Here is a 17,410-nt window from a genome sequence, read left to right as displayed (position 1 = left end):
TCTTGCAAAATCCAAACCTTCATTTTTTGAAATCGGAATTCAGATATTAAAAAAACATTTTAAACCAGCTGTTCCAAATCTGTGCTTTTTCTCAGGAAACCCTAATACCAATTGAAATGTTTTCTAAGTTGCTCATTAGGCAGGCCGGCAGACAGACCTGGCACTGTGCAAAAATGGCAGCATAGGTTTCATCAGCCTAATACATCTGCATTCAAAATTAGGTTGTAACTGCAGCAGGATTCAATAATCCCTGCTATCAAGAGCAGAAAGTACGAAAAGAGAGAATGAGTTGATTCATTGGATGGTGCCAGGCTACCAGACATGAAATAAGGTTTATTTGCTAAAGGGACTATAATCAGGAAGACTCAATTTAGGAAGCAGACTGCACAGACGAGTAGCAAAGGTTTTTATAGAAATGTTAGCGTTGCAATTCAAAAGAGACATTGGCCATCCAGGAAACTGCTGATTGGTTTTAAAGCCCTAGTATGATGATCTCACAGGAAATGCATCATTAGCACTAACCTTGTATTTTTCACACAAAATTCAATTACCTTCATGTACACAACATCCAGTTAGTTTCTGTTCAAATGCTCTAGGGGCTACAATTATATAACTTGAGAAAAACAGTTTATGTATTTTTACAAGGGAGTATTCATAAATGTAGGGTTTATTGATATAGTTTTTGAAATAATCTCAAGTGATTTAATGATCTAGTTAGTATGATAGACATAAATATTGATGCATCATTGCTACAGAATGAATATCTGTTAGCTGTGAATATTTGCACAAAATCAAATCCACTGGACTGTCAGTGCATTAGAAAATTTATCTTTTGCACTGTATTGTGTTTTCATCTGTTGTAACACTTCAGCTAGGTCCTGACATTTGCATTTAATTAGCAAACCTGGGTAAGCCATTCCTCCAGCAAACAATTACGCCTATGATTTGTTCATTCACATTCTCTGGGTATTTTAGTTTGATAGCGTGCATTCTGCTCTGCTTAATATTCAGCCTCTTTGAAAGTTCCTCATAGTCTTTTTTCAGCTTGTTCACCAGCCATCTCAGTGTCTTCATTTCCAAAAGCCCTAAAAAGAGAGAGCATGTCACAGCCAGTGCAGTAACAGATGGCAGTTAAATCATTGAAAATGTAATGCTATTAGCTCAAACTATGAAAAGGTGTTCAAGTCCATACCTTTTAATTCTTGCAGTTTTTTAAAAATGACATTTTATGTTTAGAACAGAATCCGAATCATACGGGAGGTGGCCATTGGCCCATCACAGCCATGTCTACTCTTTGAAAGAGATATCCAATTAATCCCACTCCCCTGCTCTTTTCCCATAGACCTGCATTTTTTCTGTCAAGTATTTATCCAACTCGCTTTGAAAGTTACTATTGAATCTGCTTCCACCACCCTTTCAGGAAGTGCATTCCAAATTGTACCCCACTATGTAACAAAAAAATGCTCATCTCCTCTCTTGTTCTTTTGCAAATTACCTTAAATCTATGTCCTCTGGTTACCAACCATCCTGTCAGTGAAATGGTTTCGCCCTATTACTCTATCAACACACCTCAATTTTGAACATCTACATTAAACCTCCCATTAATCTTCACTGCTTTAAGGAGAACAATCCCAGCTTCTCCAGTCTGTCTACGTAACTGAAGTGCCTCATCCCTAGTACCATTCGAACAAATCTCTTCACCAAGGCATTGACATTCTTCCAGCAATGTGGTGCTGAGAATTGGATACAATAGCTGGGGCTAACAAATGATTTATAAAGATTTAGCATAACTTTCTTATTTTAGTAATCTGTGACTCTATTTATAAAGCCAAGACCATGTATGCTTTTCTTTTTTAAAAAAAAAATCTCCAATGTGTCCTGCCAACTTCTAAGATTTCTGTATGGAAATGATTTCGCCCTATCTGCACCCCCTTTAAAATTGTACCATTTAGTTCATATTGCTTCTCCTCATTCCTCCTTCCAAAATGCATCATTCCACACTTCTCTGCATTAAATTTAATTTGCCATGTGACTGCCTATTTCATCAGACTGGATATGTCCTCCTGGAGTCTGTTACTACCCCCTTCACAGTTTATCATACTTTCAAGTTTTGTGTCATCATCAAACTTTGAAATTACATCCTTTATACCCAAGTCTAGGTCCTTAATATATATGTCCAGAAATAATGGCCCCAATACGGACCTCTGGGGGACACCACTTTATGCTTCACTCCAGTCTGAAAAACAACCACTACTCTCCGCTTTCTGCCCATTAGCCAATTTCATATCCACGCTACCACGACCCCTTTAATCCCATAGGATTCCATTTGGCCAATGTCTATTATGTGATACTTTATCAAATGTCTTTTGAAAGTCCATATACACATCAACCACACTACCTTCATAAACCCTATCCGTTACTTCAGATTGTTAAGAATAAAGATCACTCAATCACAAGAATAAAACTGATGACTATTGAATGGAACAACCAAACCAAATGTGCTGGATGGGTTTTCACTGCAAGTGGGCAGTATGAGTTTACTTCTGGCAAAAAAAATATATCTACCACAACTACATCGGTTTGCAGGGGGTAGGGTCAATTATTATTGAAATGTTACATTTGCGATATTCAGGTAAAACTCCTGAAGTGGTGAATAATGAAAAATTAAAAGGAAGGAAAGGGCAGCAACCCCACATTGTTGTGTGTGCCAGATGAAAGTCATTATATGCTGGGAATTTCCTCAGAACTTATCCCACTCTGCCTCCAGAATTGATAGAAATGGTAGCATAATGGTAATGTTACTGGACTAACAATCCAGAGGCCCAGACTAATGCTCTGGAGACATGAGTTCAAATCCCACCACAGCAGCTGGGGGAACTTAAATTCAATTAATAAATAAATCTATCTCATGAAACTATCATCGATTGTTATAAAAACCCATCTGGTTCACTAATGTCCTTTAGGGAAGGAAATCTGCTGCCCTTACCTGGTCTGGCCTACATGTGACTCCAGACCCACAGCAATGTGGCTGACTCTTAACTGCCCTCTGAAATGGCCCAGCAAGCCACTTAGTTGGCAAAGGCAATTAGGGATGGGCAACAAATGCTGGTCATGTCAGTGATGCCCACATTCAATGAAAGAATTAAAAAAAAAAAACTGCTGCAGAAAAGTTGAAAACGGGATGGACCACCTGGTATCGACCAAGGCACCAGAAATGACAAAGGCACACCCTGCACAGTTGACCTTGCAAAGTCAGAGTTATACAGCACAGAAACAGGCCATTTGGCCCTCTGTGTCTGCGCCAGCCATCAAGCACCTATCTATTCTAATCCCATTTTCCAGCACTTGGTCCGTAGCCTTGTACGCCATGGGGTTTCAAGTACTCATCCAAACAATTCCAACCACCCTCGGGGTAAAATTTTTTTTCCTCAAAACCCCCTGCCCCTTACCTTAAATCTACGCCCCCTGGTTATTGACACTTCCGCTAAGGGAAAAAGTTTCTTCCTCTCTACCTTATCTATGCCCCTCAGCCTTCTCTGCTCTAAGGAAAACAACCCTAGCCTATCCAGTCTCTCTTCATAGCTGAAATGCTCCAGCCCAGGCAACATCCTGCTGAATCTCCACTGCACCCTCTCCAGTGCAGTCACATCCTTCCTATAGTGTGGCGACCAGAACTGCACACAGTACTCCAGCTGTGGCCTAACTAGCATTTTATACAGCTCCATCATAACCTCCCTGCTCTTATATTCTATGCCTCGGCTAATAAAGTATCCTATATGCCTTCCTAACCATCTTATTGACCTGTGCTGCTGCCTTCAGTGATCTATGGACAAGTACACCAGGGTCCCTCTGACCCTCTGTACTTCTGAGTGTCCGACCATCCATTGTATATTCCCTTGCCTTGTTAGTCCTCCCAAAATGCATCACCTCACACCTCTCGGGTTTAAATTCCATTTGCCACGACTCTGCCCATCTTACCAGCCCATCTATATCGATCTGTAATCTAAGGCTTTCCTCCTTACTACATATGACACCAATTTTCATGTCATCTGTGAACTTACTAATCATACCTCCTATATTCACGTCTAAATCATTAATGTACACTCCAAACAGCAAGGGTCCCAGCACTGATCCCTGAGGTACACCACTGGTCACAGGCTCCCAATCGCAAAAGTGACCCTCGACCATCACCCTCTGCCTCCTGCCACTAAACTAATTTTGGATCCAATTTGCCAAATTGCCCTGAATCCCATGGGCTCTTACCTTCTTGACCAATCTCCCATGCGGGACCTGATCAAAAGCCTTACTGAAGTCCATGTAGACTAATTCAACTGCTTTTCTCTCATCTACACACCTCGTCACCTCCTCGAAAAATTCAATCAAATTTGGTACAATCTCCCTCCGACAAAGCCACGCTGACTATCCTTGATTAATCCCTGTCTCTCCAATTGGAGATGAATCCTGTCCCTCAGAATTTTTTCCAATAGTTTCCCTACCACTGATATTAGACTCACTGGCCTGTAATTACCTGGCTTATCCCTACTACCCCTCTTGAATAATGGTACATTTGCTGTCCTCCAGTCCTCTGGCACCTCTCCTGTGGCCAGAGTGAATTTGAAAATTTGCATCAGAGCCCCTTCAATCTCCTCCCTTGCCTCACATAGCACACTGAGATACATCTCATCTGGGCCTGGGGATTTATCCACTTTTAAGCCCGCAAAAACCGCTAATACCTCCTCCCTGTCAATGCTAATTTGTTCAAGTATATCACAATCCCCCTCCCTGATCCCTACACCTACATCGTCCTTCTCCATAGTGAACACAGATGAAAAGTAATAATTTAAAACCTCACCTACACCCTCCGGCTCCACACACACATTGCTACTTTGGTCCCTAATGGGCCCTACTCTTTCCCTAGTTATCCTCTTGCCCTTAATATACTTATAAAATGCCTTGGGATTTTCCTTTATCTTGCCTACCAGTGTTTTTTCATGTCCCCTCTTCGCTCTCCTAATTACTTTTTTTAAGTACCCCCCTACACTTTCTATACTCCTCTAGGGCCTCCGCTGTTTTCAGCCCTCTGAATCTGTCATAAGCCTCCTTTTTTTCCTTATCCAATCCTCTACATCCCTTGACATCCAGGGTTCCCTGGACTCATTGGTCCTAACCTTCACCTTTACGGGAACATGTTGGCCCTGAACTCTCACTATTTCCTTTTTGAATGACTCCCACTGGTCTGATGTAGACTTTCCTACAAGTAGCTGCTCCCAGTCCACTTTGGCCAGATCCTGTTTTATCATATTGAAATCGGCCTTCCCCCAATTCAGTACCCTTATTTCCAGTCCATCTTTGTCCTTTTCCATAACTACCTTAAATCTTAGAGTTATGGTCACTAGCCCCGAAATGCTCCCCCACTGACACTCCTACCACTTGTCCAGCTTCATTCCCTAAGATTAGGTCCAGTACTGCCCCTTCTCTTGTTGGACTTTCCACGTGCTGGCTCCTCCTATAAGAAATAGGAGTAGGAGATGATCATTTGGCCCCTCGATTCTGCTCTGCCATTCAATAAGACATGTTTGATCTGATCATGACCTCAACTCCACCTTCCTGCCTGCACCCTGTACCCCTTAACTCCCTTAGTCATAGAGTCGTACAGCATAGAAACAGGCCCTTCGGCTCACCACGCCCATGCCGACCATAATGCCTATCTATACTAATCCCACCTGCCTGCATTCATTCCATATCCCTCTATTCCTTGCTCATTCAAGTACCTGTCTAGATGCCTCTTAAATGTTGCTACTGTTCCTGCCTCCACCACCTCCTCAGGCAGCTCATTCCAGATACCCACTATTCTTTGTGTGAAAAATTTACCCCTTTGATCCTCTTTAAACCTCCTCCCTCTCACCTTAAATCTATGCCGTTTTAATCACCCCTACCATGGGAAACAGACTCTAGCTATCTACCCGATCTATGCCTCTCATAATTTTATATACCTCTATCACGTCCCCTCTCAGCCTCCTTCACTCCAGGGAAAACAGACCCAGCCTATCCAATCTCTCTTTATAACTCAAGCCCTCCAAACCAGGCAACATCCTTGTGAATCTTTTCTGCACCCTCTCTAGCTTAATCACATCTTTCCTGCAGTGCGCCGACCAGAACTGCACACAGTATTCCAAATGCGGCCTAACAAACGTTATGTGCAACTGTAACATGACATCCCAACTCTTGTACTCAATGCCTCGGCCGATGAAGGCAAGCATGCCATACGCCTTCTTCACCACCCTGTCTACTTGTGTTGTCACTTTCAGGGAACTATGTACTTGCATCCCACAGTCTCGCTGCTCAACAACACTCCCCAGGGCCCTGCCATTCACTGTATAGGTCCTGCCCTGGTTTAACTTCCAAAAATGCATCACTTCACACTTGCCTGCATTAAATTCCATTTGCCAATCCCTTGCCCACTTTCCCAGTTGATCTATATCCTGTTGTAACCCTAGACAACCTTCTTCACTATCCACTATACCACCAATTTTGGTGTCATCTGCAAACTTACTAATCATGCCCCCTACATTCACATCAAAGTCATTAATATATATGACAAACAACAGAGGGCCCAGCACCGATCCCTGCGGCACACCACTGGTCACCAGCCTCCAATCTGAAAATCAACCCTCCACTACCACCCTCTGCCTATCACCAAGCCAATTTTGTATCCAATTGGCTAGCTCACCCTGGATCCCATGTGTTTGAAACTTCCAGACCAGCCTACCATGCGGAACCTTGTCAAAGGCCTTGCTAAAGTCAATGTAGACAACGTCCATCGCCCTACCCTCATCAATCCTCTTGGTCACCTCCTTGAAAAATTGAATCAAATTCATGAGACATGATTTCCCACACACAAAGCTATGCTGACTATCCCTAATCAGACCTTGCCTTTCCAAATGCATACAAATCCTGTCTCTCAGAATCCCTTCCAATAACTTTCCCACCACTGATGTAAGGCTCACTGGCCTGTAGTTCCCTGGCTTATCCCTGCTGCCCTTCTTAAATAAAGTCACAACATTAGCTGTCCTCCAGTCTTCCGGTACCTCACCCGTGGCTAACGATGATACAAAAATCTCTGCTAGGGCCCCAGCAATCTCCTCCCTTGCTTCCCATAGCATCCTACGATACACCTGGTCAGATCCTGGGGATTTATCCACCTTAATGTGCTTCAAAACCTCCTCTTTTGTAATGTTGATATGCTCCAGGATATCGGTGTTTCCTCCCTTGAACTCACTAGCTTCCATGACCTTCTCCACGGTAAATACAGACGAGAAGTATTCATTTAAGACCTCACCCATTTCCCGTGGCTCCACACATAGATTACCACACTGATCCTTAAGGGGACCTACTCTCTCCCTAGCTACCCTTTTACTCTTAATATACTTATAGAATCTTTTAGGATTCTCCTTTATTTTATCCCTTGTAGATCAAAAATCTGTCTACCCCAGCCTTGAATATTGTTATGAAAGTGCCTCTGTTTTGTTGAATATATTTATTGAGGATTCATCATCAAACTGAAGAAAAGTTGGACCAGTTTTTTCCCCAAGAGGGTCATCAAGAGGATACTGAAAGGACTTGTTTGACAACAATATTTATTGTTTGTCACACGACTCAAGTTAAAAATAGAACAGAAACCCTGGTAACTAGGGAAGATGTGTGCAGAGAAATGACAAGTCAGAAGGTGAACTTTCTGTTTCTGGCTTCAATTTTGAATGGTTTGGAGTTAGGAATGAGCTGTTTAAAAGGGGCTGGAGTTTTAAAAAATAAAACTGAAGGACTGAACCTCCAGCTCAGCCCAGCCTGTTCCATCTCTTTAAAAAGCCTGCAGAAGAGAACTTCCAAGGAGAGAAGAGAATTCCCAAGGAAGGAGAGAGGACCACAGCCAGCTTGGCTTTCCAGCACCTCTCTAAAGACCCCAAGAAGTCCTGTGTGTCAACTCATCTCATCTCCTGTCTTTAAAGAAAAGCCTGCTAAATTAATTCTCAACGCCGCCTGAAAAGAACTGTTCTAAAATATCCCAGTGACTCATCTACATGTAAGCGGAGACCAGACTGTATGCCAGTTTTGGAACACAACCTATCTCATCTGCTGTTTCCCAAGAATGAGCAAGTATTCAACCCACGTCTTGTTTTATGCCTGTAACAAAGCGCTAAACAATAATCCCTTTTATTTGTCGTGTGTGTGTGTGTGTGTGTGTATATATAAGGGGCTAAGGTAAAAAGGGAACTGTAATATTTCAAACTGTGTGTTTATGCTTTACTTCATTACTGGTTAAGACTTGTTTTGTTGGTATGTTTTATTCTGGGAAAAATAGAGTATATGATTGACCGTATCGGTAAGTGGGAAAATTTAAATATATGTTGTGACCTGTGGAGAAGTGGGACAAGAACAAACAGTGCACTCCTCCCGCCTCGGTCGTAACATATAATAGGGGCTCTTTGCTGGATAAACCCAATGCTGACGATATACAATTGTAAGTGGAGTAATAATAATTGAAAAATAAAAGAACCAGGTTTCTTGTGCAATAAAATAAAATCTACACCACCAGAATGTCTTTAACAGTTGCTGCAACATTTTTAGGGAAGCAGGATGTATCCCTGAGTGATTTGAGACACTTAACCAAGGTTAAACTAAAGGATTTGGGTGTTAAGAGTTAAAACCAGAAGCTAAAAAAGCAGACATAATGGAAGTAATAGCACACCGTTTGAAATTGGAAGAAAAAAGCAAACCAGAGGGTAGTGCAGTTGAATTAGCTAAAATTCAGTTAGAAATGAAAAACTTGAGCAGGAACAGGAAAGAGAAAAACTTAAGCTTGAACAGAAAAAGGAAGAAAAAGAATTTTAAAAACTTGAACTTGAAAGAGAATTGACAATGAAGAAGCTTGAATTTGAAAAAGAGGACAGGGAAAAGAGAGACCATTTCAGAGAGAATGAGAAAGAAAGGAAGGGAATTTGAAGTTAAAAAGATGGAAGTAAGACAAAAGGGTGGCCTTGACTCCAGTGAAAGTTCTGGTGAGGAACGATCTGGCTCCAGCCCAAGACCCAGTGGAAAGCTGTTTAAATTTGTACAAGCCCTCCCTAAGTTTGAGGAAAGGAACGTAGAGGCATTTTTCATTTCTTTTGAAAAGATAGCCAAACAGATGAAGTGGCCAAATGAAAGCTGGGCACTGCTTTTGCAAAGCAGGTTGATGGGTAGAGCTCATGAAGTTTATGCCATGCTTTCTGAGGAGGCTTCTGCAGATTAAGAGATGGCAAAAAAGGGTATTCTCACTGCGTATGAGTTAGTCCCAGAAGTGTACAGGCAGAAATTTCAGAACCTCCAGACTTATACAGAATTTGAGAGGGTAAAGCAAATTAATTTTGATTTTTGGATACAGGCACTAAAGATGTAGGCCATGTATAAACACCTTAGGGAACTAATTCTCCTGGAAGAATTTTAAAATTCACTCCCTCCATTAGTAAGAACCCATGTAGAGAACCAGAAGGTTTCAACAGCCAGACAGGCAGCAGAAATTGCTGCTGATTATGAGCTTGTGTATAAGCCCAAACTGTCACCCCCACAAACCCGAGAAGGATAGAAGATGGGAGGGTGAAAGGAAGGCAAGTGGCCAGGGACAAGGGACAGCTGGGAACACCCTGGGATCTCCTCCTCAGGCCAGAAAGGAAGATGTTGAGGGTGGAAGAGAGGTGCACAAGTCTAAGGGTTATCATTGCCACAAGGTGGGACACCTTAGTGCAGAATGCTGGAAGTTGCAAAGTAAACCCATGGGACTTATTGGGGTACATAAAGCCAATGCAGAGAAAGAGGCCATGACCGAGAATACAGCATATCAGGCTGTATCTCTGACTGCAGCTGTAAGGCTAAATACAAAAATCACAGAGAGCCGGCGTTCTGAATAAGATACCTGAGAGTTATAGGGAATTCTTGTTGAAAGGAAAATTAACTCCTAAGTGAAGCAGGCAAACCGATAGTTAGATTTAGGGATGCAGGGGCCACCCAAATTCTTTTGCTAGGGAAAGGCATAATATTTCCACAAGGGAGCGCACTGAATGCAAATGTTTTTATGAATGGTATTGGCGGCGAGTAGATATCCTTCTTTTGAACTAGGTGCACCTTGAGTGTGACCTAATGTCTGGAACGGTAACTGTAGGAGTTGTCCATAATTTGCCAGTAGAGAGAGTTGACCTGTTCCTGGGGAATGATTTGTCCGGAGCGAAAGCAGTAGCTTCTCCAGTAGTCACGGAAAAACCAAGTGAAGTTAAAGAGGCAGAACAGTTGCAGGAAAAGGTTTCAGGAATTTTTCCTTCATGCATAGTAACCCGAGCAATGGTTAAACAAGTTCCATTGTCGGAGGTAAAATTGGCACCACCATCAGATAGTCGAATATCTGAAACTTTCTTTGGGGATTTGGATAATCCGAAAGAAATGTTTAATAAGTCTTCTCTGATCACGGCTCAGCAAGCCAATCCAAAGTTAAATAAAGTAGCACTATCAGTTAACAGAAGCTGAGGCAAAAGGAGTTCCAGAAGGCTATTATATCAAAAATGGGATTCTGATGATGAACTAGAGACCTCGTCACAGATCTGTGGATGAAGAATGGACAGTCGTTCTTCAGATAGTAGCTCCACCCAAATATCATCGGCAACCATTAAGGATAGCGCATGAAATTCCTATAGCGGGACATTTGGGAATCTGGAAGACCAAACTGCATATAAGTTGACATTTTTACTGGCCAGGTCTTTCCAAGGATGTGGTGTAGTTTTGTAAAACGTGCGATGCTTGCCAGATTGCAGGAAAACCTCAACCTGCCACAAAACCAGCTCCTCTAATTCCCACACCAGTTTTTGGGGAACCGTTTAGTAGGGTGTTGGTAGACTATGTAGGACCTTTACCGAAAACAATAGTGGGACACCAATATATGCTCACTATTATGGATATGACTACTTGGTTCCCAGAAGCCAGTCCCTTGAGAACAATTTCTGCTAAGGTAGTGGTGGAGAAGTTAACCCAGTTCTTCATAAGATATAGATTTCTGATTGAGATCCAGTCGGATCAAGGTTCCAATTTTATGTCTAAAATTTTTCAGTAAGTTATGGATAATTTGGGTATAACACAGTTAAAGTCTTCAGCATAACACCCACAGACACAAGGAGCTTTAGAAAGGTACCATCTGACCCTTAAAACAATGATCAGAGCATACTGTCATGAATATCCCCATGAATGGGAAAAAGGGCTAGAATTTCTTTTGTTTGTCACTAGGGATTCATCTAATGAATCTACTGGCTTTAGTCCTTTTGAATTAGTTTATGGACATGAGATAAGCGGCCCTCTAAAACTAATTAAAGAAAGGTTTTTAGAACAGAGGGACGAATTTTCTGTGCTATATTATGTATCTATGTTCCGGGGACAGCTCACAATAGCCTGCAAAGTGGCTTAAAGCTTCCCAAACAACTATGAAGTAATGGGCAGACCATCATGCCAAGACCTGAACATTTCAACCAGGGGATGAGGTGTTAATATTACTGCCTTTACAGGGTGAACCATTGAAAGCACAGTTCAGTGGTCCATATACAGTAGTCAAGAGAATTGGTGACGTAAATTATTTGATTGACACCCTAGTTTGCCGGAAAAAGAATCGGCTGTGTCACATCAATATGTTGAAACAATATCATCACTGGGAGGAGGATAAGCAAGCACAGGTATGTCAAGTGGTAGGGACAGTGAAGGATGAAAGGGATAGTGAGGATGAGGCAGAAGGAGGCTTAGATAATTCTCAAATTGAACCTCCTATCTGGTTAGCTAATACTGAATTGTTAGGAAGATTGGACACTATGCTTTCATATTTAGATGCAGAACAACGAGAAGATAGAACAAGGCTACTCATGGCATTTAAAAGAGTCTGTACGGATAAACCAGGATGTACAACCTTAGCCACATATGATGTGCATGCAGGGGAATCCGTTCCGATAAAACAGCATCCTTACTGCTTTTTTTCTATTCATTCGTGGGATGTAGGCGTCACTGGCCAGGCCAGCATTTATTGCCCATCCCTAATTGCCCTCGAGAAGGTGGTGGTGAACTGCCTTCTTGAACCGCTGCAGTCCATTTGGGGTAGGTATACTCACAGTGCTGTTAGGAAGGGAGTTCTAGGATTTTGACCCAGCGACAGTGAAGGAACGGCGATATAGTTCCAAGTCAGGATAGTGACAGACTTGGAGGGGAACTTGCAGGCGGTGGCGTTCCCATGTATTTGCTGCCCTTGTCCTTCTAGTTGGTAGAGGTCGCGGGTTTGGAAGGTGGTGTCTAAGGAGCCTTGGTGCATTGCTGCAGTGCACCTTGTAGATGGTACACACTGCTGCCACTGTGCGTGGAGGGAGTGAATGTTTGTAGATGGGGTGCCAATCAAGTGGGCTGCTTTGTCCTGGATGGTGTCGAGCTTCTTGAGTGTTGTTTGAGCTGCACCCATCCAGGCAAGTGGAGAGTATTCCATCACACTCCTGACTTGTGTCTTGTAGATGGTAGACAGGCTTTGGGGAGTCAGGTGGTGAGTTACTCAACGCAGGATTCCTAGCCTCTGACCTGCTCTTGTGGCCACGGTATTTATATGGCTACGTCAGTTCAGTTTCTGGTCAATGGTAGCCCCGAGGATGTTGATAGTGGGGGATTCAGTGATGGTAATGCCGTTGAATGTCAAGGGGAGATGGTTAGATTCTCTCTTGTTGGAGACGGTCATTGCCTGGCGCGGATGTGACTTGCCACTTATCAGCCCAAGCCTGGATATTGTCCAGGTCTTGCTGCATTTCTACACGGACTGCTTCAGTATCTGAGGAGTCACGAATGGTGCTGAACATTGTGCAATCATCAGCGAACATCCCCACTTCTGACCTTATGATTGAAGGAAGGTCATTGATGAAGCAGCTGAAGATGGTTGGGCCTCGGACGCTAGCCTGAGGAACTCCTGCAGTGATGTCTTGGAGCTCAGATGATTGACCTCCAACAACCACAACCATTTTCCTTTGCGCTATATATAACTCCAACCAGCAGAGGGTTGACCCCCTGATTCCCATTGACTCCTGTTTTGCCAGGGTTCCTTGATGCCATACTCGGTCAAATGCTGCCTTGATGTCAAGGGCAGTCACTCTCACATCACCTCTTGAGTTCAGCTCTTTTGTCCATGTTTGAACCAAGGCTGTAATGAGGTCAGGAGCTGAGTGGCCCTGGCGGAACCCAAACTGAGCGTCACTGAGCAGGTTATTGCTAAGCAAGTGCTGCTTGATGGCACTGTTGATGACACCTTCCATCACTTTACAGATGATTGAGAGTAGGCTGATGGGGCGGTAATTGGCCGGGTTGGATTTGTCCTGTTTTTTGCGTACAGGACATACCTGGGCAATTTTACACATTGCAGGGTAGATGCCAGTGTTGTAGCTGTACTGGACCAGCTGGGCGCAGCAAGTTCTGGAGATCAGGTCTTCAGTACTATTGCCGGAATATTGTCAGGGCCCATAGCTTTTACAGTATCCAGTGCCTTCAGTCATTTCTTGATGTCACGCGGAGTGAATCGAATTGGCTGAAGTCTGGCATCTGTGATGCTGGGGACTTCAGGAGGAGGCAGAGATGAATCATCAACTTGGCACTTCTGGCTGAGGATTGTTGCAAATGCGTCAGCCTTATCTTTCGCACTGATGTGCTGGGCTCCCCCATCATTGAGGATGGGGATATTTGTGGAGCCACCTCCTCCAGTTAGTTGTTTAATTGTCCACCACCATTCACGGCTGGATGTGGCAGGACTGCAGAGCTTAGATCTGATCCGTTGGTTATGGGATCGCTTAGCTCTGTCTATTGCATGCTGCTTACGCAGTTTGGCATGCAAGTAGTCCTGGGTTGTAGCTTCACCAGGTTGACACCTCAATTTGAGGTATGCCTGGTGCTGCTCCTGGCATGCCCTCTTCATTGAACCAAGGTTGGACTCCTGGCTTGATGGTAATGGCAGAGTGGGGGATATGCCGGGCCATGAGGTTACAGATTGTGGTTGAGTACAATTCTGCTGCTGCTGCTGATGGCCCACAGCGCCTCATGGATGCCCAGTTTTGCACTGATAGATCTGTTCGAAATCTATCCCATTTAGCACGGTAATAGTGCCACACAACACGACGGACGGTATCCTCAATGTGAAGGCAGGACGTCGTCTCCACAAGGACTGTGCGGTGGTCACTCCTACCAATACTGTCATGGACAGAAGCATCTGCGGCAGGCAGATTGGTGAGGACGAGGTCAAGTATGTTTTTCCCTCGTGTTGGTTCCCCCACTACCTGCCGCAGACCCAGTCTAGCAGCTATATCCTTTAGGACTTGGCCAGCTCGGTCAGTAGTGGTGCTACCGAGCCACTCTTGGTGATGGACATTGAAGTCCCCCACCCAGAGTACATTTTGTGCTCTTGCCACCCTCTTTGCTTCCTCCAAGTGGTGTTCAACATGGAGGAGTATGGAGTCATTAACTGAGGGAGGGCGGTATGTGGTAATCAGTAGGAGGTTACCTTGCCCATGTTTGACCTGATGCCATGAGACTTCATGGGGTCCAGAATCGATATTGAGGACTCCCAGGGCAACACCCTCCCTACTGTATACCACTGTGCCACCACCTCTGGTGGGTCTGTCCTGCCAGTGGGACAGGACATACCCGGGGATGGCGATGGCAGTGTCTGGGACATTGTCTGTAAGGTAGGATTCCGTGAGTATGACCATATCAGGCTGTTGCTTGACTAGTCTGTGGGACAGCTCTCCCAACTTTGGCACAAGCCCCCAGATGTTAGTAAGGAGTACTTTGCAGGGTCGACAGGGCTGGGTTTGCCGTTGTTGTTTCCAGTGCCTAGGTCGATGCCGGGTGGTCCGTCTGGTTTCATTCCTTTTTATTGACTTCGTGACGGTTCGGTACAACTGAGTGGCTTGCTAGGCCATTTCAGAGGGCATGCAAGAGTTGCTGTGGGTCTGGAGTCACATGTAGGCCAGACCAGGTAAGGACAGCAGATTTCCTTCCCTGAAGGACATTAGTGAACCAGATGGGTTTTTACAACAGTCAACAATGGTTTCATGGCCATCATTGGACTAGCTTTTAATTCCAGATTTATTAATTAATTCAAATTCCACCTTCTGCTGTGGTGGGATTCGAACCCATGTCCCCAGAGAAATACCCTGGGTCTCTGGGTTACTAGTCCAGTGATAATACCACTACGCCACAAGTCCAGAGAAACAGGCCCATGTAAAAGCAGAAATCAAACATGCTGGAAAATCACTTAATTGAACCCAGTCAAAGCAGGTGGAGTTCACCAGTAGTATTAGTGCCTAAACTTGACAGTTCAACTAGACTCTATATAGACTACAGAAAAGTTAATGCAGTAACAGAGGCAGACTCCTATCCAATTCCTCGCTTGGAAGACTGTATTGACAGAGTGGGCAGTACCATGTTTCTTACAAAAATAGATTTGTTAAAGGGATACTGGCAAGTTCCTTTAACACCCTGAGCTAAAGAAATATCGGCCTTTATCACAATGAACATTTTTTTCCAGAGCAGAGTGATGCCATTCAGGCGAGGGATGTGTGTATGAGTGTGAGGGGCTAAGGTAAAAAGGGAACTGTAATATTTCAATCTGTGTGTTTATGCTTTACTTCATTACTGGTTAAGACTTGTTTTATACTAAACTGATAATTTTGTTTTTATTCAAGTAACCTAGTTCGTGTGTTTTATTCTGAGATTGACCATATCGATAAGTGGGAAAATTTAAATATATGTTGTGACCTGTGGCAAAGTGGGACGAGAATAAACAGTGCACTCCTCCCACCTCAGTTGTAGCAATATATTCAATGATCTAGCCTCTTTGGGGTAGAGAATTCCAAAGATTAACAACCCGCTGAGAGCAGAAATGCCTCCTCATTTCTGTCTTAAATGGGAGACTCCTTATTCTGAAACTGTGCCCCCTAGTTCTCGATTCCCCCATGATAGGGTTGATGCTGAGTGGATGTTTCCCATCAAGCCCCCTCAGAATCTTACATATTTCAATAAGAACACCTCTCATTCTTCTAAACTCCAATGAGTACAGGCCCAACCTGCTCAAACTCAAACAAGACAACCATCCTCACTAACATCTGAGGATTTGTGACCTCTACCATCTAGAGAGGCAAGGGCAGCAGACAAACAGGAATACCACCACCTGCAAATTCCCCAAGTCGCACACCATCCTGACTTGGAACTATATTGCCATTCCTTCACTATCGCTGGGTCAAAATTGTGGAACTCCCTCCCTAATAGCACTCTGGGTGTACCTACACGGCAGTGATTCAAGAATGCAGCTCACCACCACCACCACCACCTTCTCAAGGGCAATTAGGAATGGGCAATAAATGCTGGCTTTGCCAGTGATACTCACATCATGTGACCGAATTAAAGAAAAAAATGTGGAGGTTTGGCTGAAGTCCCCAGTTACATGTATAAACGAGATTTACACAGAGGTTATGGGGAGCACATCCGAGGAAATTCCTGATGAAAGTGTTTAAAACCCACCCTGCTGAGTGAACAGGCATACCAGAAGTCCTGACTCAGAGACAACTCTAATTGTTTCCACAACAAAAAAAAAAGAGGAATGTTCTCCTTACAGCTCTGTGAAACACCTTGTGACTTATTTTCTATATTAAAGGCACTAAAAACACAAATTGTTATTGTTTTCCTTTATTACCATATTGGTTTTCAAATTCTAAGTAGATAATAATTCCGTAAAACTGACTAAATGTTAGGTTTAGGGACTCCATTGTAAGAAGGATTGATGAAATCTTCTGCAGGCACGACTGAGTTTTGCTAAATGGTGTGCTGTTTCCCAGGTGCCAGGATTTGGTACTTGACTGAACAGGTGGATAAGATTCCACAATAGAAAAGGGAGAAAACAATGATTGTGGTTCAAGTGGGAATCAACGATTTAAGTAGGTGTAAAATGGAAATTGTGCTAGAAATCATGTTCGAGGGTAAGGAAAAAATTGAATGGATTCAAATGAGAAGGAAAATATATAAAATGGGACAAAAGGCCACGCTCTGTCCTCTACCAGCATTTACATGTAAGGGACATCCAGTGGTGGTCCCAACCATTTCCAACAATTTCAGTCCTTTATTATTTTCCCCTTATAGTCTGAAGGGTCCACTTGATTAGCATAAAAGAAAACTTGAACTTGCCTTCTTTAATTAAACTCCTGTAGAGATCCAGAGAACCTTTGGTTTTGCACTGGACCTGCAGATGTCAAAGAAACACTGTATTAAGAGCGATTTGGAAAGATGACTTTTGAAATTATTGGAAAAACAGATTATTTGGAACATGAACATA

At 43.4% G+C, this 17,410-nt stretch overlaps 1 protein-coding gene across 2 annotated transcripts in view; it reads right to left on the bottom strand.

The window, feature by feature from the left end:
• Nucleotides 1-411: 411 nt before the first annotated feature.
• The window catches only part of rbm45 (RNA binding motif protein 45), a 120,180-nt gene continuing 103,181 nt past the window's right edge, over nt 412-17,410 (bottom strand). For both annotated transcript variants that reach the window (XR_010975379.1, XR_010975380.1), the window contains exons 16-17: nt 17,263-17,317; nt 412-1,085 (exon numbers count right to left, since the gene is read on the bottom strand). The gene's annotated coding sequence lies outside the window, so the exon portion shown is untranslated. The remainder of the gene's footprint in view (nt 1,086-17,262; nt 17,318-17,410) is intronic.

This window comes from Heterodontus francisci, chromosome 7, assembly GCF_036365525.1.
Source record: "Heterodontus francisci isolate sHetFra1 chromosome 7, sHetFra1.hap1, whole genome shotgun sequence".
In the NCBI taxonomy this organism is placed as follows: Eukaryota; Metazoa; Chordata; class Chondrichthyes; order Heterodontiformes; family Heterodontidae; genus Heterodontus; species Heterodontus francisci.
Note: the sequence above shows the minus strand (reverse complement) of the source record. Positions and strands in the feature narration are given on the sequence as shown.